At 35.5% G+C, this 22,509-nt stretch overlaps 1 long non-coding RNA gene across 1 annotated transcript in view; it reads left to right on the top strand.

The window, feature by feature from the left end:
• LOC148130587 (uncharacterized) overlaps positions 1-21,425 on the top strand; it is an 82,521-nt gene extending 61,096 nt beyond the window's left edge. Inside the window, exon 3 of the long non-coding RNA XR_015750004.1 lies at positions 21,322-21,425. This is a non-coding gene — a long non-coding RNA (uncharacterized LOC148130587). The remainder of the gene's footprint in view (positions 1-21,321) is intronic.
• The last annotated feature ends 1,084 nt before the right edge of the window (positions 21,426-22,509 follow it).

The following is a 22,509-nucleotide window of genomic DNA, read 5'->3' as shown; positions in this document are numbered from 1 at the left end:
TGCCTCTTCTCTTTTGTTTCATTAATCACCCATAGTAGGTGGAAAGCTTTTTGTTCTCAAACTTTGAAAATGTCCCTGGCCCTATACAAGTGACAACACCATAAATCCATGCTAATAGTACCAGAAGGCCAATAAATATAGAGAGGAAGACAAAATATAGATAGAATTGCATTATGCAATTATTTTCATAGTAATGGAGAATGTATTGAAGGGATAATAAGAGAAGATATCAAAAATGAGTTGCTTGCTTCCTGCAGTGCGTTATTACCACCTGACTATCCTAGGCACTTTCTATGCACAATTACTACTGGGAAATGAAAATAAATAAATCATTGAAGCCAAGGGTGGGATTCAGTTTTTTTAACAACCAGTTCTGTGAGCATGGCTTAGTTGGTGGGTGTGGCTTGGTGGTCATGTGACTGGGAATGGTCACTAAATAAACTGTTGTAAGTCAAGGATTACCTGTACAAAAATACAAAAAGCTTCTTTGCTTGAAAAAAGCTTCCCTAAATACCAATCATTAGACAAAAAATACCTGTAAGCCAGAGTTACAAAACAGGCAGGGTGCCAGAGCACCTTGAGGAATGAAAGTAGTTAAAATGCTGTGATAACTATCAAGCAGCCAACTCTTGCTCATAAAGTGAAACCCTTTAGTAGAGAGGTCATTTAAGCTCTCCAGAAAAAGCACACCCAGGAAAAGCAATCCTTAGATCCATTTGCACCACTTAAAAATACCAGCTGGTCTCACTCACCTCACAAGATATGCTAAGGAAATCATCCAGATTTAAGGAAAGGTCACATGCCCCCCAGAAAGGCAGTAAAAAAAATCAGTGCCAAGCGTGCATCCTGCCTCTTGGAAATATATCTCTAAAGGACAGTGCCAGATAGTACTAAAGCAGTGAGGAAGACCCCCCTCCCCAGATAGAAAAAAGAAACCATGAGGCAAGAAAAAATTCAAACACAATACAAATAATTAAATCAAAACAGTGCTGCTTGTTGAAGCTGAATAGGGAAAATTATCCCATCAATAAACACAAGATTAAACATCACCAAGCACAGAATTAACCTTCACCAAAAACCAGTTTTAGACCAAAACTCAGTATCAAGATAACATGAAACATTAATATCATTATATGCTGCTTTGCTAAGACCACAGTTGGAATACTGTGCTCAGTTCTGGTCACCACAATACAAAACAGATGCTGAGATTGTAGAAAAAGTTTAGAGAAGAGAAACGATGAACAGAGGGCTATAGGATAAAACATATAATGAACAGTTGCAGAAACCTGATATGTCTTGTCTAACAAAGAGAAGGAGTAGGGGTGGCATGATAGTAGTCTTCCAATATTTGAGAGCTGCTACAAAGAAGAATGGGACAACCTATTCTCCAAAGTATCTGAGGGCAAGACAAGAAATAACAAACCTAAAACCCTAAAACTAAGGAGAAATTTCCTGAAAATTAATCAGTGGAATGGCTTCCCTTCAGAAGTTGTGGGTGTTCCATCACTGGAGGTTTTTAAGAGAAAAAAATTGTACAGCCACTTGTCTGAAATAATATAGGGTCTCCTTCTTGAGCAGGGTGTTGGATCAGAAAAACTCTTCAAATTCTGTTATTCTGTTATGGCTCCTGCCTACACATTTTTTAAAATCACAATTCAAGTGCAAAGCTGCAATTCTGTGTCTCAGCTGGTTACCCTTGTTGTATTTAGATGGAAGCCTGCTTTGGTCTCAGTGCCATGGCCACCATTTTGACTTTTTTCCTACCCTCAGGACATCCCTGTCAGCAATCAGAAAATAGCAATAGCACTTAGACTTCACAGTGCTTTATAGCCCCATCTAAGTGGTTTACAGAGTCAGCCTATTGCCCACAACAATCTGGGTCTTCATTTTACCAACCTCGGAAAGATGGAAGGCTGAGTCAACCTTGAGTGGTGAGATTCGAACTGCCAAAGGGCAGGTAGCCGGCAGTCAGCAGACGTAGCCTGCAATACTGCACTCTAACTGCTGTGCCACCATGATATCCTTCTACATTGCCCATGTTGAGAAAGTGGGGAAGGGGGATAAAGGGCAAGAGAACTGTAGGGTAAAGGGGCGTGGGAGAAAGAAAAACATTAACTTCCGAGTCTTCAGCACAGTAGAAGCAAAATAATATTACAGCCTCAACTTTCTACTTTTATATACTTAATATATACCAGCCATAGCAACAAACTTACCTAATCAGCAAATATCAAAATCATAGGTTCATTTTTTTTTCTATTATCAAGCACAAAATCCAGAAGCGGTTTCCAAATAGAAATAAAGTTGGATGTATTCTTTTCGTTGGTCAAAGCATTTCTGCTAGTTCCATCAGTTTTTTCGGTCATTCATTCATTGTTGGGATTAGTGTGTCTTTCCATTTTTGCACATAGAGTATTCTCACTGCTGTCAACATGTATAACAATGTGTAGAGCAACTTGCTGGTGTTCTGAGGAGAAATAGTTAAAACTGAACTTTTCATGCACTATTCATGGGAGGGCTTAAGACACCTGGGTTCTTCTAAAGGCATGTTGGGTGGTGGTGGTGGTATTGAACTATTTTTAGAACTTCTGATTTCTCTGACCCAAAATAACTACAGTTCATTGTTACTTGCATATACACACCATAAGTCTTGTGTTTGTGATCTTTGGCTAAGTATTCACATTGTTCCATCTTCCATATTGTTTTCAAAGAGTTTGGCACAGAACTCAAATGATATCACTGTATTACTTAGAGAGCTAAAATGTTCTGAAAAAGTTTTGTGCCTTATTTAGCATTAAATCAATTTTATTTATTATTAGATGATTTTCTGCTTTTCTTCTAGGAAGTGGTACACACACTCCTGCAATCTTTCACCAAAACAACAATTTTGTGTAATAGGTTGGTCTGAAAGAGAATGATTGTCCCAAATGAAGTAGTTGCTAATTAATATTACAATCACAACAGGACTTCTGTATTTGACTTTTTTAAAAAAAATTGGAGTGTAAAAATGTGACTAAAAAGTACTATTCTCTTTGTCACCATGGTAATATTTAGCTGTTTCCCTGGCAACACCATCAGTCATATTTGCTACAGAAACATTATATTAGTACAACCTTGTGGGTTTAAGCATATTTTGCATCCAATTAATAAGGCTGGATAATGATAGATAGAGGAAAGATGATGTGAGAGAGAGGGGGGGAGTGAGAGAGAGAGAGAAATGATAGAATAGATGAGTGAAATAGATAGATAGATAGATAGATAGATAGATAGATAGATAGATAGATAGATAGATAGATAGATAGATAGAGGCTAGAATAAATATATCACTATAATTATTACTTCCAATATTATTATATAGTAAAAATACACACATCTCAAAGTATATCATTTGGGGGGGGGGACCCATAAGAATCATGGGTTTTCCCTCAAAAAGTTTTAGACTTCCACCATCAGCTCAAGTTACAGTATAGTACTACAACATCTGGAATGATGACTAAGAACCATTGTTTGGACATATTTCCCTGTCTGCTTTATGAGACAGATCTCCAACTTGGCAGGGTGGATCTTTGGTGGAAATGTCTTCACTTACCTCCCCAAACCAGAAATGATTGGTGATAGCATGTATTTTGCATGTTTTCTGGTGAATTTCATTTGAACCCCAAAATTCTCCACACAAATTTGAGAAAGGGAACATCTAATTGTTTCCTCATCCCAAAGGTTCATTACTACACTATAAATATTGTACATTAAAAAGGTCCTAAGAAAGTACCTTTCTGGTTGCCAAAAAGAAACACCATTGTTTCAATAGGCACTGACTACTATGGTTGTCCTCATTCACTGTGTAGGGGGTGAAGCCTTCCAAATCACTGAAAATCTCATGGTATTTTTGAGTACCATGGCACTGTGGATAAAGTCCATAGTCAGGAAAGTAGGAAATTTTGAGAACCAGGATTGCAGTTCTCACCAACAGCAAATTATCACATGACAGAGGACACACTGGAAACATAGTTGAATTGAAAATTAAATGACCTTGCTTGCAAATACCCTGCTACATGGTCATAGCATGGACACAGTATGCAATTCTTGCATATGGTAAATACTCCACTCAGAAAATATGGAATATAGCTGCTGGTTAATTTAGAAATTATGGAGTCAGATGAATCAATATCCCCCCCGTTCTTGGAGAAATTTACTATATATTTGTCACTTCTCCTTTCTCATGGGGAAAGCAATGCTTTAGCCCCCTGACAATCCTAAAATGTAAACAATGATGGAATGATAACAGGCATTATTAAATTCATCTAAGACAGAGGTTTCCAAACTTGGCAACTTTAAGACTTGTGGACTTCAACTTCAAGAGTTAGGGTTAGGGTTAAAACTTAACAAGACTTAAAGTTGCCAAGTTTGAGGATCCCTGATCTAAGACAACATACAAAACTGCAACTAAAATATCTCTCTTGGAAACATTTTATAAATTTCTAATATGAATATTCCTGAAAAAGAAAGGAATTGAAACACCAGTTCTTAGGGTGATGAGGATGATTGCATTTAGTTCCTTATCAAATTTTGATCCCTACGATTATTGCTATTGATGTAAAATCAGCGTTTCATATGCTGCTCAACTGCATGCAATAGATAAGGATACACCTTCATGAAAATTGCGGCCCAATTTCAATTCAAACCTTCTGAACCCATATCAAAGAATTTGCTGATTCCTAGTTCACAACTGGAGGAGGCAGAAGAGAGGATTGGTTAGATATCAAACATTATGATTTTCACCCAAGAGACTGAATGAATTATATGAGTATGCCCCTTTATTTTATTCTTAAAACCTGAACTAATATGGTAGGGTAAACTGTCAGAGAATGACTGGCTAAAAGAACTTCAAGGCTGAGAGTCAACTTGAATGTGAGATAAATTAATGGATATGAAGGAGCAGAAGGCTAGTAATATGAGTCATCATAGTTACACTTTCAAATACCAGTTGGTGAAAAACAGGAGCCACTGAGTATCACTGCCATCATCTCTCTTTTTGACTTCTCACAGACATTTAAGAAACTGTCCCAGAAGCCTCTGGATATTCTTAGGCTTCCTTCTCCAACATCAAAAATAAGACTCCAATGGTACATTTCCCTCCTATCTGAGAGACTGATTCTTTCAATCTCAGTTGATTTTTTTAAAAAAATTTATCCTATCAAACTGAGTCCAGCCAGGATACTGGGGCATTCTGACCAAGATTTGTACTGTGCCATATTATCTATATCAGTACTAACATATATTTCATTCCTGAAATTAAATTAATGCCTTCTCTCCACAGAATAGGCATATTTTTGATATTGGACCCAGGTGGAGAATGAAACCTGCTTTTGCATTCTTACTAAAACCTTTGAGTGGTTAAAATACTTTTTTTTTTCATTCCAGGGTTCACTTGAAGGGTTTTTTTTTTTTCTTAGTCACAATATTTAAGTGGCCTTCACCATTAAAATTTTATACACTATTGTACAGCTGACAAGGTGAACTGAAATACATCATTGTTCCAGAAAAGGCTTTGAATGGTTTAGTGATATTGAGAAATAACCTATGATATATGAAAGAATTCCAAATCCAAAGACCTCTTTACTTTTCAATTTTTGGGGAAAAAAAGGTATGATGTACTTTTGTTTTCAAGTTTTATACGAACTAAGTTCAGGAATTGAAAAGCAAAAAAAAAAAAAAAACCTTTTCAAGCTGTCAAAGAGTTCACTGGAATATGCATGGGATAGATTTAAGGATGTATTCTAAATTATTAAAAGATGTGTTTCTATAATATGTAGAAGTAGAAAAATCAAAGCGCATCTATTTCTTTGCTGAAAAATTTCAGTGCTGGATTCACTGAGAATTGGTTTAAAAAAAAAAACTACCCAGTTTTTTACATCCCTCTCTAGCTCTAGAGACTTCAGCAAAGTCTCTGTTCTTGAAAGATTCAGCATGATAGTCATCCAAAGTCAAACAGTGAAGCTATCATATACATATGTCTACAAAGTAAGTCCCATGGAGTTCAATAAGCTCACTCCAAGGAAAGTTTTATGAGATTTCAGCCTCAATGAATTCTTGAAACATCAAATGTCAATATTCTTATTCATATTTCATGCTACCTGTCTAGTATGCAAGAACAGGGAATTATTTCTCTTCCTCCTCCTCCTCCTCCTCCTCCTCCTCCTCCTCCTCTTCCTCCTGTTCCTCCTCCTCCTCCCTCAATAAATGGACCAGCTTTTGTTTTTGCTTTTTTCTTCTTCCACCAAGACTGGCAGTAAAAAGTAGAGTTGCACTCCATATATTTGAATAAAGTCAGAATATGAGACTGGCTCTGATTTTTATCCAATTAGTTCAGCACAGTCTAAGCCAAAGGATTAATCATGAATTAATTTGAGTGCAATAAAAATTTAAGTAATGCATTCTGATTTTAATAATATTTGGATAAGACTGCTTTTATTTCTAATGCATTATTCTTGGATTATGAAAATGTCTACCATTGCCATAATTATTATTACTTCTACAATTTTGTGGGAATAATAATTACAAATTATATTGAATGAAATTTGTTTTCTGCGAGCTGTTTAGGCGCCCCCAACACAACAGTGAAAATGAATGGGAAAGTGCTTAAGTAGATAAGTAGGTGATAGATGATAAATCCCAGGCAAGCTTTGGAGATGGAGGTAGAAATATCCTTTCTTTTTCTATGGATGAGGAATAAAAAACTGGAAGTTTTCTTGTTTCCATGTGCATATATACCTATGTTAATGAAAATAAAACATCTTTTTTTACTCCTTCCTTCACAGTTTTTCTTTCCATTGAGTATGTTGGGAGGGATGACTGGAATGACAGATGATTGAACATGGCATATTTTGCCTAAATTGAGAAAAAAATGATGCAGAGGCAATTCCAGGAGGGGTTCAAGACAGGGACAAAAGGTTCAGATGCAATCTTGCAACATGGTGGTGCATGTTCTTCCCCTTTTGAATATTACCTGTACATGTAAAAGTGGGCAACACTTCTTTTTTTTCATTTTGATGAATGCCTTGGAATGCCTGGAGGTCTCTGAGAATATAGAATGAAGCCAGAAGTGTTGGTTTTATATTGCTCATTGAAATATGGCCATCAATATGTGCTAATATTTCCAGAGGCTCTTTTAGTTTAATTATATTTTGCCTTGTGGTTTTTTGATTTAGCAAACACTGACAAGGCTGTTTCCTTATGAAGCCTACTTTAATTAATAGCTAGTTAGAGTACGACTTTAAGCTCCCTATTGGACTACAAATAGCTTATAAAACAGCATATAAATGACACTTGATTGCATGGAAAATGACAACGAATCAGAAGCTTTTGTTTTCTCAAGAATCTTAAGAAGCGTATAATTAGTTCCCTATTTCACTATCAAATATAACATGCATTAGGAAAAATAGTTAAAAATTGGCATGACACTACCTAATTATCTTTACATGCTGGCTTTATCAATTTTCCTATATAATGAAGGAAAGTGCTTTCAACTTATCATTCACTGCCTACTGGACAAAACATGGAAATGAACTGATTCCCAGCATCGGTACAAAAAGTTCTATAAAGGAATGCAATCTGAGGTCAATACTGCCTGAAACCAGAGAACGCATTGGTTGTCATCTCCAGAGATCTGAAATTAAAAGTTATAAACTTTAATGTGACGAATACAATAAATGCATGAAAGGTAAGTAAATAAGTAAGTAAGTAAGTCAGTCAGTCAGTCAGATAGTCAGTCAGTCAGTCATATGAATGAGGTCCATATGTATGATAATCATTCATCCTGATGAAATATTTTGCTCTAAAGAATATTGTTCTGCTTTGTGTAGGCAAAATATTTTGTGGAATTGAGTCTCTTCAGCTTTACAAAGTGTCAAGGTGGTTGATAAATTATGATAAATCATGTTACTACAATGGAAATGGCTTTTATGTATTTGTTGTGTATGCACAAAATCCTCGTTTGACAAGAGAGGTGAATTCTATTTGCTTAGCAAGTTAGAAGAAGAGCTCAGAGATGCTTCATTGACTTGCTCCAAAGAGATGCTTTAGTTGAACCTTCTACAAAGTGAAGCACCTCTATGAAGAATTGAAGAGCCTCAGAATTAATGACATTTAAGTTTAATTAATTTCAAATGTAAATGAAATTAAGTCTTTGACAAGTCATTCAGAACCTAAGTATGTCTCTTGACCCAGACAGTTCTTTTAATCTTGGTCAATAATAGGAAGGAATACAACATAGTCTCAGAAAATTTAAAATAAATTGTATTGATGACATTAAAATAAAATGGACTGTAGACCTAACTGAAAAGAAAGGGTTGAATCGGGAAATTTAGTTGGCAAAGAGACAATTTGAGAATTCATGGAGATAGAATCTTGGAGATGAAACATAGGATGGTGGAACCAGATTGACTTCTGAGTTACCTTTAATCAAAGCATGAACTGCCAAAACAATTGCAATAGCAGGCTTTGGATATAGTAGAGAAATGGAATGTTTAAGTCTTTGGCCATCATCTGGGATGTATTATGAAAGTGAGACAAGGTTACTATAAATTGTCCAGCTCTAGAGTCAAGGTGAGATTAAAAAACTGACTGGCAGGAGATTGTAGTGCATTTTATGCAATGCTTGTAAGGTAGAAACAACTTTATTAATTGAGTTGCCATTTTTGCAGCTAGAGATTGTGTGCATTTCCAATAATTAGAGGAGGTTGCAAACAGATGGTCATTAAAATGACATCACTGGAGGGCAAAGACCCAAGATTTAGCCCTATTTGTTATCAAATAGTTGTGTCAAAATGATTGAAGGTTTAACACATATATTTTTCCTGTGTCATTTGTTATGAAGCCATTTGGTATTATGATCTTTGGGGCTTCTGAACCACAACAAGTTTTTAGGGATCTGCTTTAATTCCATGGATTATGTGTTCCTCTCCTAACAACCTTAAGAAAAAATAGAGGAAGATTTGGAATTAAATTACTCAAAAGGTAAGTCTTAAATATCTATGGAGATGTATTTTCTAAGGTTGTCTTGACAAGATCATTAGTGACATAGTCTTTGTATTACTATTCTGCGGAATTGTCCTTAGTACCTAGCAAACCACTATAATAAAGAAATGAAGTATATGACTCTGGCATGTTGGACAACCTTCAGCATGATGAGAATGTAGAATATTAACCTTATGTCCTATTAATGCGTATCAGAAACATTGCAGAGTCATGATGGGTAGATATGATTTATCTCCTGGCCTATCAAAGTTCTGCTTAGAAAGAGAAGTCATTTCCAGCTCTTTTTGAACTACAGAAGCATGAATTCTTCCACTGCTGAAGTTCTTTTTTTTATTAAGGTTATTTTCATGAAAAATACTGCTTTAGAACATTCAAAGAGAAATAAAACTGGATAAGCCTGGGGATATCAGCAGTAAGATAGACAAGCTCTTTTCTAGTTTTAAGCTTTTTTTGTGTGTGTGTGGGGGGAAATCTACCACAAACTCAGCAGGATAACCGGCCCATACAGGCATTTCACCATTTTGATATTGCAAGAAAATAATAAAGTCAACCCTTTAATCACACCTATAGGAAAGTTTCATTCACTTTAATCTTACAATAGCTCTTTTGCTTTCAAAAGCAGAAGAAAAATTATGTGTGTGTGTGAATGTGTGCATATGTGTCTCTGTGTGTTATGCATTCCATACTTGCATTGTACATTGTCTCTTGTATTTTTTTACTTTAATCTATAAATGTGAATAGTTTTATGTCACATGAAGAACTGACCTGCTTTTTTCTTTTTCTTTCTTTTTCCTCCCTCTCTTCCTTCATTCTCCCTCCCTCTCTCCCTCCCTCTCCCTCCCTCCCTCTCTCTCTCTCTCTCTCTTCTTTCTTTTGATTGTGAGTACTTTCAATGACATGAAAGAATAATGGTTATCAAAATGTTTGGGTGTCAAAAACGTTTCCAATATGAACACAGAATATAAAACAGAGTAATCTGGTTGAAAGAAACTTTGGAAGTTTTTTAGTCCAGCCTCTTTTCTCAAGCAGGCAGCCACTATACCATTCCAGACAATGGGTGTCCAATTTCTTATTTAAAATCACCAGTGATAGAACACCCACAAATTCCATTCCACTGATTAATTGTTCCCATTGTCAGTAAATTTCTATTTAGTTCTAGATTGGATCTCTCTTTAACAATCTTCCACCTGTTACTTCTTGTCCTGCCCTTAGATGCTTTGGAAAATAGACCAATCCACCCACCCCTTATGACAACATCTCAAGTACTGGAAGAGACTTTCTCTTTGTTGGACAAGACATATCTAGTTCCCTTAATTGTTCCTTGTATGATTCATCTTGTTATTTATGACTGTTATTTATGAAGATGAAGAACACTACAAAATCTCCAGCCAAACACTACTTAAAAATCATGTTACTATTTTGCTTATTTACAACAACAAAAACTTTGTTCCATTAAGCATTATGTTGCATTCTGAAAAGGAATGGAGATGTAATTATTCAATTAAATATATATTATATTCTGATCAACTTCTAAAAATTGTAGGGCTTTTCTGATACTAAAAATAAATATATGGAGTCTTCAGTTAGTGTCAACACTATTTACCACACATCAGTATTTCCAAAGATCTAAAAGAAATTCACACATGTCAAAGAATATGGAAGAGTGATGATGTCAAGTCAGAGTTCATATAAGTATTTCAAATAAAGAGAAACAGACTTCTGGCATGTCAAAGACATTGACAGTTAGAAGGGGGTCAGTATGTATAAACCGGTTTCTCTATTTAATGTGACTCTTCATATATCTTCAGTTATTGTAATGGTACAGCTAGGAATAGGGATGCGGTGGCTCAGTGGCTAAGACGCTAAGTTTGTTGATCAGAAATGTCAGCAGTTTGGCAGTTCGAATCCCAAGCACTGCATAATGGAATGAGCTCTTGTTACTTGTCCCAGCTTCTGCCAATCTAGCAGTTCAAAAGCATGTCAAAAATGCAAGTAGAAAAATAGGGACCACTTTGGTGGGAAGGTAACAGCGTTCTGTGTGCCTTCAGCATTCAGTAATGCCAGCCACATGACCACAGAGATGTCTTCGGACAGCCCTGGCTCTTTGGCTTTGTAACGGAGATGAGCACCGCCCCCTGAGCCAGAAACGACAAGCACATATGTTCGAGGGGAAGCTTTACCTTACAACTAGAAATAAAGTATTACCAGGTAAGCTCAATGCCTACTACAAAGAACTGATGCAGATTCTTATTTCTACCTCAACTGCTCATCATGAAGGGTATATTGTTGGGAACCTTAGCTTCAGGTTGCAGTAAATAAAGAGACTTTACTCTTCTGTGACCTTCCTGAGTTGCAAACAGATCTGGTTGATGAGGATTGGGAAGAAAATTTAAACTGCACTTGTTGCTAGTCTGCTTCTGGATGAAATTCAAGGTACTGGTGATTATCTATAAACCTTATGTGATACCAGGTCATGTTATATGAATGACCATCTATATCCTTAGGTTTCTGCCTAGCCAATATGTAATGGCATAATTGACATGCTGTGGATTCCTTGAGTTAAATTATGCCATGTATCAGGATCCAGGAAATGTTCTTTCTCTATGATATCACTTGGCCTTTAGAATTAGATTCTTCCTGAAATCCACAATTGGTGCTCCATTTTTTTTCCTCCCAACTAGTAAAAGGGATGAAGTCCCTTTGGGAGTATGTTTGTTACTTTTTTAAAACCTGCATATTGTTCCAGATCCCATCTTGTTTTGGTTTATGTTGGTTTCTAGCTTATTATTTGAGAACCACCAAGAGCCAACTGGGAGATCTAGAAATTGAATTAAATAAATCAACAATACTTCAGAAGATCTTAGGTGTTCCCAAACCAGATACATCTGTAGCTGAAGGCAAAAATCTATACTAGAATTTGCAGAGATAAACCAGGATTATCACTCTCCTCTGTCTAGCATTGTTATTTTCAAATTCCTACATTTCATCTCTTTTGTGTTACAAGTTTTCAATCTCCCTGTACTGGAAAAAGGCTCTAGAATGGCTTAGGTGTTATGGTGTCCATGGGAAACATAGATTTCTCCAAATGATAATTAGCCCAATTAGTCTAATACAAATATGATCTGGTCTGATATAATGACTTTCTTCTGAATGTTCTTGTTGAAAACAATATTACGTAGGCAAGCTTCTTTTCTAAGAGATTCTGTTTGATTTGCATTCTGTCTGATCTCCCATTGTCTACTCAAGCTTGATTAAACTGCTATTCTCATCAAGCAATTGTGTGGGTATGAATTTAAAAGCTGAAATAGGACATATACCTTGTTCACATCTCTAGGAGGAGAATGAATCAATGGAAATTCTCCATTCCAGATGTTTTTCAGCAATATGACAAGTTTTTCCAACATGAGTCTCTCATTATGTTATTGAACATAGAGACAGTGAGGGTGTTGGAAAGATTGCCCCAAATAATCACTCATTGTATTCTACTTCTGGAAACATTTATTTGGCTAAGGATGGTAAACATCAATCTTCTCAGCTCCAGTTGGTGTAAAAAAAGTGTCCAATGGCTCTGCTTTAGATGACTCAATATTAATGGGCTGGGGAGATTAATCTGATAAAAGTGCTCACATTTACTCTGACTTGGACTGCACTTGCCAGATTTAAAGGAAGTGATTGGATCATTTTGTGATGTTCTCTGGACCTTATTTAAGCTTATGAAAAACAGGATTGTTTGTAATATGATGATTAAAGTAATCCTCTATAATTCTGTAGGCTGGATCTAGAACCTACATTAACTCTTCAATGGCCAAGAAAGACATGTATTAATAGATATGAGAAATGATTAATGCATCTTTATGGGAGAGGATTATATTTCTGCTTTGTGCATCCCTTGATTTGTCTATTTCACTGTTCTGGCATTTTATCTGGCATTCAGTCTCCTATGTTTGGGTAAGACCCACAAAAAGTTATGTGCAAACAATTTCAGAAATTCTTAGAATTTCTTCTTTCCAATGCAGGCTTGAACAAGTTATTGTAGATGTTTTGGACCAACACATACTGTATATCAATAGCAAGAAAGTCATCTGGAAAGCATCATTCTAACTATTCCTGATACAGAAAATAACTGCAGTCTGTGCATCCACCATACAAACATTCTTTGTGGAAAGGTGCTAACACCTGTACTATCTTCCTAAGCCTCATTTTTATGTGTCACAGACCCTTACAATCATGGCCATGCTGCTTGCAGATAAACTGTGTTGAACTTTTCTACCATTTTGAAGAAGAAAGAAAGCTAGAGCTATGCTTAAATTGGAATAAATTCCCAAGTTTTTAATAAGAAAAATGAACTAAACATGAGTGTGTCTGCATGAATTTCATGCAATCCTTTAATAGCAAAGTAAACAATCTATTGAACAAACACAAAGTAAAAGACAGAGGAAATTCAAAGCCTCCTGCTTCCATGCTGCTGTAATTAAATCATATTCAATATCAGCAATCAAGTCCAGTCCTAAGATTCATAGATATTTTTACCTTGAAGTAATATTAATTCAAGAGACCTCTGCCCAATGAAGTTCTTCTTCAGACTTACAGAACATTGTGTCATTTCTTTAGAATTGGTGTCCTCTGACCAGCTGAGTTTTTCTTAGATTGCTATTTCCCCTTCTTCAGAGACCTGTCATTCCTTTCTTGACTGTGAGGAAAGAATCCTCACATTATACTGTACTATCATTATACTATTAACAATACTCAAGGGTTATAACATCCTATCTTTTTTTAGGCAATAGCATTCAAGGTTATTCTTTTAAGAACTACTGCTAGAAATGAAAACTGAGAACATCTGAAATTCAAATAGAATCTGCAATACACATTATCTTACGATGATGGCACTATGAATTAGTCAAAATATATTCTTCCCCAAAGTATTCAGTAATATTAAACTTTAATTAGCTGGGTCAAATTTCAGTGAATAGAACTCTTTTTTTTTTTTACCCAAGAATGGATTTTTATAATATTTCTTATTGAAGTTTAGAAATACAAAGATAAAAAACTAATGCAAACTAATGAAAATATTTAAAAAAGAAAAAGTGCAAAAAGAATAAAAAGCAGATGGGAAAAGGGGAAAAGATTTAAAAGGAAAAAGATATTCATATTTCGTTTCTTTATGCAATACCTTGTCATTTTCTTTGAAAATAAAAGCCCTCGTCTTCCTATATCTTCTCTCATATGTATAAACAAATCTTTAAATTCTCATTATTCAAACTTAATCAAGAAAAAAATCATTAAAAGCAAAACAAAAATTTAAAAATATTAATATTTAATCCCTTCAAATGATTTATCCTAATTAATGTATTATCTTCTGTTCATCAACTCTCAGTCTTAATACCATAACAATTCCCTTGAGACCAGAAGCAATAAAAAAAGGAAATAAAGATGACTTAACAATATGTGTCAAATATCCTTAAATTCTTACAGATTTAGACTAGAATAACTTTATTGTCACTTTGAATGAACACTAATTGGCATACATTAAAATGAAATTTTGTTGCATGCAGCTCTCAAAAGTCACCACTTCCAATATGCACATATGTCAAAGAAAATACATACATACATACATACATACATACATACATACATACAATATGCATATACCCACATACCCACATATATTACATTACACAGAAAAACAACATAGTCTAGTTTGGATATATACATGTACATGGCAAGAAAAACTAATCTTGTGAGTTTACTAGATGGATGGCATAGGGAACAATCTTTTCTGCTTATTTAGGTAAAAAAAAATGTTAAAATTTTAAAATGACATATATTTTCTTTCACTGTAGGTTGGAAGAAAAACACCCAAGAGTAAATAACTTGTCCTTCTGGACATTCTTAATGTCCAAAAAGCAATTTACAAGCCATTTCCAATAAAAGTGATTAAGTGTGAAAGTAGGAAAGATGAGCATCCTAATGAAAGTTTCCAAACCATGGCTTTGGTAAAGCTGCCTGTCTCAACTCCCGGGGCTCTAAAACCCATAGGAGATCATCACTTCCCAATCCCATCAAGGAGAGCAACTGTAAGGAACACTTTGGGTGATCCCAGGTACCTTCCTTTATTAGGAGAAGAATCCAGAGAGCTAGTTTCCACCGCCGTTGTAGGTTTTGCTAAAAGCAGAGCCCTCTTAGTCCATCATTGGTTCCCCCGAAATTCCAAGAATTAATTGTATTTTTTTTATTTTTTGAATGATGTGGAGAACATTTCAGAAATTAAACCTGCTCATTAATAAAGTCATCAAAATAGATATTTGGAATATATTGTTGTGCTTGCTTTACCAACTTAAGGCAGGCAAAACATCATTTCTCCATATTTCTGATGTAACTTTGTAACAATAATGACACATTTTGCCATTTGGTGGCTCCTTTTCACAGATAATCAGATGCAGCATTTTTCCTCTATTCCCTCATCATCAAGAAATGGAGCCCAAGAGATTCAATTAAACATTTTATCATTGTTTTTAACTGGAATAATATATAATGGGACTTACTTGTCCTAAAAGGGCACTGAAAAATGCCATGTTTCAGTAGGTCATGACTACTAAGAAGCAGAGCTTATGTTTTAATTCTGTCTTGTTATCCTATTATTTATAAGGTGGATGAGAAAAGAGTTCTGTTTTTCAAAATCTTATTAGAATTAAGGAGTATTCCATTGTGGCATGAATGACTAAACAAATGGAGGTCCTGATATGCTTTATTTTCTCTGCCTTTCTCTTCCTTTTCTCCCCAATGCTAAATGTTGTTAAGGCCACATGGAAAACTTTATGATGATGTGTAGGACTCTCTTTAATAAGCTGGATCAGAATTCACTAACAGGTCCACCTGAAAAAGAAATAAAATTTAATGGTCCATAATCCTTTTACTAAACTAACAAAATATAAAATATACTCGAAATCATCAAGTCCTTTGGTAATAATTTTATTCAAAAGAAATGCAACAGTATTATTAACATATGCCAAAGTAATCCAAAGGCCTGGGGTAGCTGGAAATGCTACAAAGTATGACACAGTATGACACATACAAAGTATGACACAGAAAAGAATGAAAGTTTACTCCTATTTGTTCTATATCTGCTTCTTGTCTTTTCAAAGGCACAAGGGAAAACAGATTGTACCTTTATGTCAAAGAGATGCCAAGCTAGGAAACTGTAAGAGGCAGTGGGAGTACAGCAGTAAAAACAAGTCCAGGTATTTGGTTTATGCACACAAAACTATCCTTTCCTTAGAAAGTTTAACTCATTATCAATAGACACATATACTGCATCAGACCAGATTCTCCATGTCAAATTTCTTCCAGTTTTCTAAAATGTTTCTAGAAGATAATTTACTCCTCTGGGACAAATCTGTTTTCTCAGAGTCTCATGTTTCTGAGTTGCATTACATTTAGAGCTAGTCTTGACGCAACCCTGTGCCAATGCCAATTTTCTAAGCCCACTTGGCATATTTCTCATGCAAAGGAGAATGGCATCAAGCAGATGCAATATTCAATACATCTGGCAACATATTTAAGAAACTCTTTAGCCCTTTGCTGAAACGGTATATCACTAGGATACAAATATGCATATGGTTTGGCATATGGGCAAAATGGTATTTTAAATGTTGTACCATCCACATGAGACACTTACATTCTTAAGTGCTTTATAGCAATCTGAACATGCCTTCCATCGTGTTTAAATCAGTTCCAGGATTTAGCAGCTGCATTTTGACTTCAGGCAACAGTTTGTATCACAAAATGTTGTTGTTTTTGCCCACCAATCTTGTCGCCTTTGTGGCATTGCATATAACATTTAATTCCTCCAGTGCCTCCCGGCTTTGCATCCCATTTTGACGGTATCACCCCCAAAACAGACTTGCACTGGTTATCACAGAGAAAACTTCCCAGCACCACCAATTCTATAAAGAAAAAGGTAAAGTCTTTTTCAAGTCAGGATGTGTTTACAGAAATCTCAATGTGGCTTTTCTTGGTGACAATGTAGAAGTAATTGGTTAATGCCTCCTGCCAAGATTTTGTTTTAATTTCTCTTATTAGCTATAATCTTGCTATTCCAGAAAAAAAAAAGCTCCCATCCAAATACTAATCATGCCAGACTCTGCTGAGCTTCTTAGCCCAGAAAAAGTCACTTTCTAAATGTTTACCAGTGGCCAAATATTTGATTTACCTAGTATTGAGAACCATGTGTCCAACTGTGTGGTCTGAAGTGCTGAAGTAAATTTATTTACCTTCACCAATGAATTTAGTCTCCAGAGTGAGTCTTATGGAGGTGAAGTTTGCTAGTACCTCAAAATCAGTTCACGTTCATTCATTCACCACTCACTCATGCACTTTTGAGCAACTCTAAATTCTGGATGATAACATTGTATAGAATAAGAATCATCAACATTAAGGAATGTTTTCTGGGTCCCTCCTTCTTAATCAGCAGGATCTAGAGCAGGCCTACTTTGACTGACCTGACTGGAGAAATGGAAAACCATGGAGACAGGCCATCTTTCAAATAGCTAGGTTCTATGTCATGAAAACGTGTACGCCATGAAAAACTGTATAGGTGATAACCAACTCCTTGAATTACACCGGTCCGGAAGCCACCTGGTAACTCACAAAAGAGTGATCATACATGCACAAATTGTGACATATCTATCATTCCCTGTACTCTGCAGGTATAATTTTTGAGTTGTCTTCAGGGGTTGCCCCATTAGAGTAGCCTACTCAAGAGATGGCCTAGTCAAGAGGAAATGCAGATGGCCCACTAGATTAATCCGTGCAAAGGTCTATTGGCCGCAGCAGCTGTGAGTCTAAATGTTTCCCCTTATTACACACTAATCCTGCAATCTCACAACTAAAGAAAGAAAATCCCCAGAACCAGGGGATCAAACAAAGCCACTCATTCTTGAGCCTGAGTCTATGCCTAACTTTACTTATCACAGGGGGTGACAAACTGGATTTCATTGAGGGCTGCATCAGGTTGTGTTTGATCATGGGGACCCCAGAGTGCGCATGGCCAGGGTGGGCATGGCCAGCTTGACATCACTCATGTTGGGGGTGCCTGTGGTGGCCCAAGTACTCTGCCAGTGAAAATGGGCTCCTGAGCTCCATTTTCAGCTGCATCAGCCTCCTACAACCCTCTGACAGCAAAAATGGATCTCGGGAGGACCTCCTGAACATTGTTTTTCTGGCAGAGGCTGGCAGAGGCACCACGGGCCGGTCCTTCGCTGTTTCCAGGGCAGCTCCATGGGCCAGATCTAAGCACTGCACAAGCCGGATCTGGCCCATGGAACTTGACACCCCTGATCTATCAAATACACAGTAGCCACCCACCTCCCAAATGTGACTTTGCATGTTCCCCGGGCACTTAATCAAGACTTCAACAGTATCACTTAATCAATCTTGAATCAATATGGTATAATTGAGTATCATTTGTGATATTTAAGCTCAAACCAAAAGATAACCACCTAAGTTCAGCAATGGTCTTTGGAGGATGGGGTACACCACTAAGTATGAAGGAATCACCCTTTTTGCAGAGAAGCCGATAACATCACATGGACTCATCTCTATGGACCTAAGTCACAGGTCACCTTCTGTGTGACCTTAACTAACCAGGAGGGACTTGGTCACATTTATAAAATATCTACTTCCACAGGACTCACTGAATCAAATTTGAAACCATAATTTTACAAGAACGTAGTTTGTGCACTCATCTGGACCTGTCCAAATGAGTAAACTTGTGTGTGATTGTGTCTGCCAAACAGCATGAATACACCACATAGCAGTTCTGCAGATAGTCCTGTGATTTCTCCCTCCCCAGCAGGAACCTGATCCCTCCACCAGGGACACTGAGCAGCGATAAACAGATGCAATAAAGGCAGAGAAATAACAGTTATCAAACATGAAACAACATTTCAAGAAAATGGCCAAATCTTCTTGACATTAAAATGAACATTGGAGGAAACCATTGTCCTATGACCCCACAAATCATTAATTAACCAAATTACTTTGTTCTGCTGAAGCAATTTATATGCAGATTTTAGGACAGGGCCATGAATATAGGGTCCAGATATATTAAGCTACATCTACTGAACTGTGCAACAATTTAAATTTCACAAACATTGTACATACTTAGAAAGGGTTCATATATCATTGACAATAGAAACCTTTCATAATGTTCCTGTGTATTATTTGCTCAACAGAAAGTTACATGTCAAAGATAAGGTAATATAGTATTGAGAGGGAGGGAAGAAAGAGCAACTCCTTGCAATTTATTCCTTTGCTATTGTAAAGAATGTTTAACAGACTCTAATGTTGAATAACATCTTGTCAAGGCAATGTTGCATAACATTAATATTTTAGAAAAATGCATACCTATTAACACAAAATTATTTTCATGTTGGCTGCAAATATCTACTTGGCCCCTTTCCAGAACAGTTAAAGAAAGCCATATGCACTGTGGCTCTTCGTACAGCTATGTGCATGTCAAAACGGATTTAACTCTTACCATTTCGCTGTGAAAAAGAGATAAATGTTACCAACATGGGAAATATGCTAGCTTCTTTATTCTGATTTATTGTGTATGTATTACTACTCAAAGCATCCTTTTGAATAATTTATTTGAGAATAAATCAGGTCTTGGCAAGGAAAGGAGGGAGGGAAGGAGGGAGGGAGAAAGGAAGGAAGTTAGTTAGTTTTGTTTTCATGTGTTTGAGCATGAAATAAATACAGCATTAGGCTAATGTGTGAAGGAAATGTATTTTCTTACCTTAAAAAGAACCACTGAAACTTTCATTTATTGTTAATTTGTTAATATTTATTTTTTGAATAAAGCTAAATGTTAATGCTGAGTAAGTAATGCAACGCCCTGTCCTGGGGGATGAAATTGAAACAGTTTGACATTCTCCCAATATTCCTAGAATTTAATTCATAGAATTCCAAAGTATCATCCCTGTTTCCAGAACATTCATTTGTAAAAGTAGAAGGAGATCCGCATACGTATAACATTTGCATAACAACCCCCAACATTTTATGAATGGGAGATTGGGAACAATGAAGCAAGTAAATAAGTAAACTCTCCTTCATGTTGGGGGTATGCATGTTTCCAAGTTTCAAGTATTCATAAAAAATTGGATTAGTGAAACAATTATAAGATACATGTCAATAAAAAATTATGAACTGGCCTAATCTATTCTGATTTGGGGCATGACACCAAATAATTTTTCTCCATGAAGAATTGATAAAAAGCAATATCTTAGCTTCAGTATGGATATTTTTCTATCATCTGTCTATCTATCTATCTATCTATCTATCTATCTATCTATCTATCTATCTATCTATCATCTATCATCTATCTATCTCTATCTAATCTACTTTCTCCCTCCCTCTCTCTCTCTATACACACACACACACACACACACACACACACAATTTCAAAATACTCAAATGCTTTCCCTTTTGAAATTGAAATGATGTGTTGTCCATTTTACCTTGAATCTCTTCTCATACATCTTCACCTATTCATTTATTTCTTTGCTTCATCCTATAAAAATAAAATTCCTTGTCACTAATTGATCATAATTTTTAATTTTAGAATAAGTGTTGGTTTGTTGGTAAAATGACATTTACAAAGTATATAGAGAAAAATACAATAGATCAATTTATGCTTAGACTTCCAGCTTAATAAATTGTATGACAATAAATGCAAAATAGCAATTTAAATATGATATAAAAATATTGGTAGTGGGTGGAAAATGTATTAGCACACAAGTGAAAAAGGACATGTTTCAATTTTAATCTTTTATTAAATGCTGTGATAAACTATTTCATTATGTATAGTTATTTTTACTTACATTATCTATAATATTTAAACTTTCAGTTTTATAAAGCAACAGATTAAATATTTAAAGCATGCAAATCAGAAATGTGTTTCCAAAATTTTAGATCCTAGACATGTTCTGTGTTTTAAGTGATACTTTCTAAAAGGGCTTTAAACTTGGAAAAGTGAAAATTCCGGTCAGAAAGTACTATTATGTTGTAGGATAATAAATGCCTCAAATAAAATAGAATAAACATTTGATAGATCTCTATTTCTCATTCATAGCTTCATTCACCAGGAGAAATATGCTGAAAGGACACCTTATATATAAATGATGTGAAAAGGTTGTGTGTTCTGTGTGTCAGGGTATCTTGCTTAATGTCTTTGCATTAAAAGACAACTCCTATTTTTAATATCTTTCCTTCTGCTTGTCATTTCAGATCCACATTTTCTACTTCGTCTGCTTTTTTTCAGAGAAACTCTATCTTCCTTCCCTCAAATTCATGGAAATTCCATATAGTAAAAAGGGGCACTTTGACTTCACCAACAGAACTTTATTGAATATCTCAACCATTCACTAGCCCCTCACAAACCACAATATATTTCAAAATAAATCTTAAAGAAGAGAAGTATATTACTGCAACTTACAAAGACAAGGAGAGTCTTCGGATTCCCACTCCAAAAAAAATATTAGCTATAACTTGGGTTACAACTGTTAGCTTTGTTTCCAGAGGAGTAACAGTAAATTAAGAAATTAGTTTTTAATTAAATAGACTAAACTTTTACTACTAATTAACTAAGGTTATCAGAGGATGTTATCAAAATGGAAGAGAATGAATACATCTAGTTCCATTCACTTACCCTGGTATATTTCAAATTTGCGAGATGCATTAGGTGGAAATGTAGATGGAAGAGTGTTTTTAGTTCAAAGATTTACTATTCCTTTAAAAAAAAAAATGCACAAATATCAGAAACTATGTTGCTCCAAGTTTGTTTCACTTCTTTTTTGTTTTCTTCCTTTTTTTCCTCACTTAGTGATAAGCTACATCCACAGTGAAATTCAGTTAGTCAACAAAATTGATCCTTTAAAATAACAAATAACTGCTTTTGTAATGCTTCATTATGCTTGATTATCCATTACTTTAGAAAGCCAACATAATTATTGTCTTGTATATTATTATTTTTTCTGGCTAGGCATACATTTAACTTACATAATATCCCTAAATTTCCCAATTGCGATTTATTTACTTTTGTGTCTACTTTGAGGGGGAAAAACAATCTGAAGTATGAAAATCTTCATTTCTGCAGGGAATTTTATTTTTAGAATTTAGCTTCCTTCCACCTGCCTTTGAGCAATTTTCTGTGCTTCAGGCATGAGCAAATAATATTAATCAAATTTCTAGCCTCTATGAAGCACATTAACTTTGACTGTATGCACCTTAACTCTTCTTAGGAACACAGAGTTTATTTAACTGTTTCATTGTCCTTCTTTTCAAACATGCCTACCGAAGTAAAGATTTGCAAAGAAACATTGAATCAAACCTATTTTGAAATTAATTCTATGCTCAATGTACTCAGCATTTATAACTGACAAATCAGTGCCACTGAGAACTTCTACTGTCATTAAC

This window comes from Notechis scutatus, chromosome 5 (genome assembly GCF_049901735.1).
Source record: "Notechis scutatus isolate UNSWTSFEM ecotype Mainland chromosome 5, rNotScu1.2, whole genome shotgun sequence".
Taxonomy (NCBI): Eukaryota; Metazoa; Chordata; class Lepidosauria; order Squamata; family Elapidae; genus Notechis; species Notechis scutatus.
The sequence above is the reverse complement of the archived record's forward strand: the minus strand, read 5'-3'. Positions and strand labels throughout refer to the sequence as shown.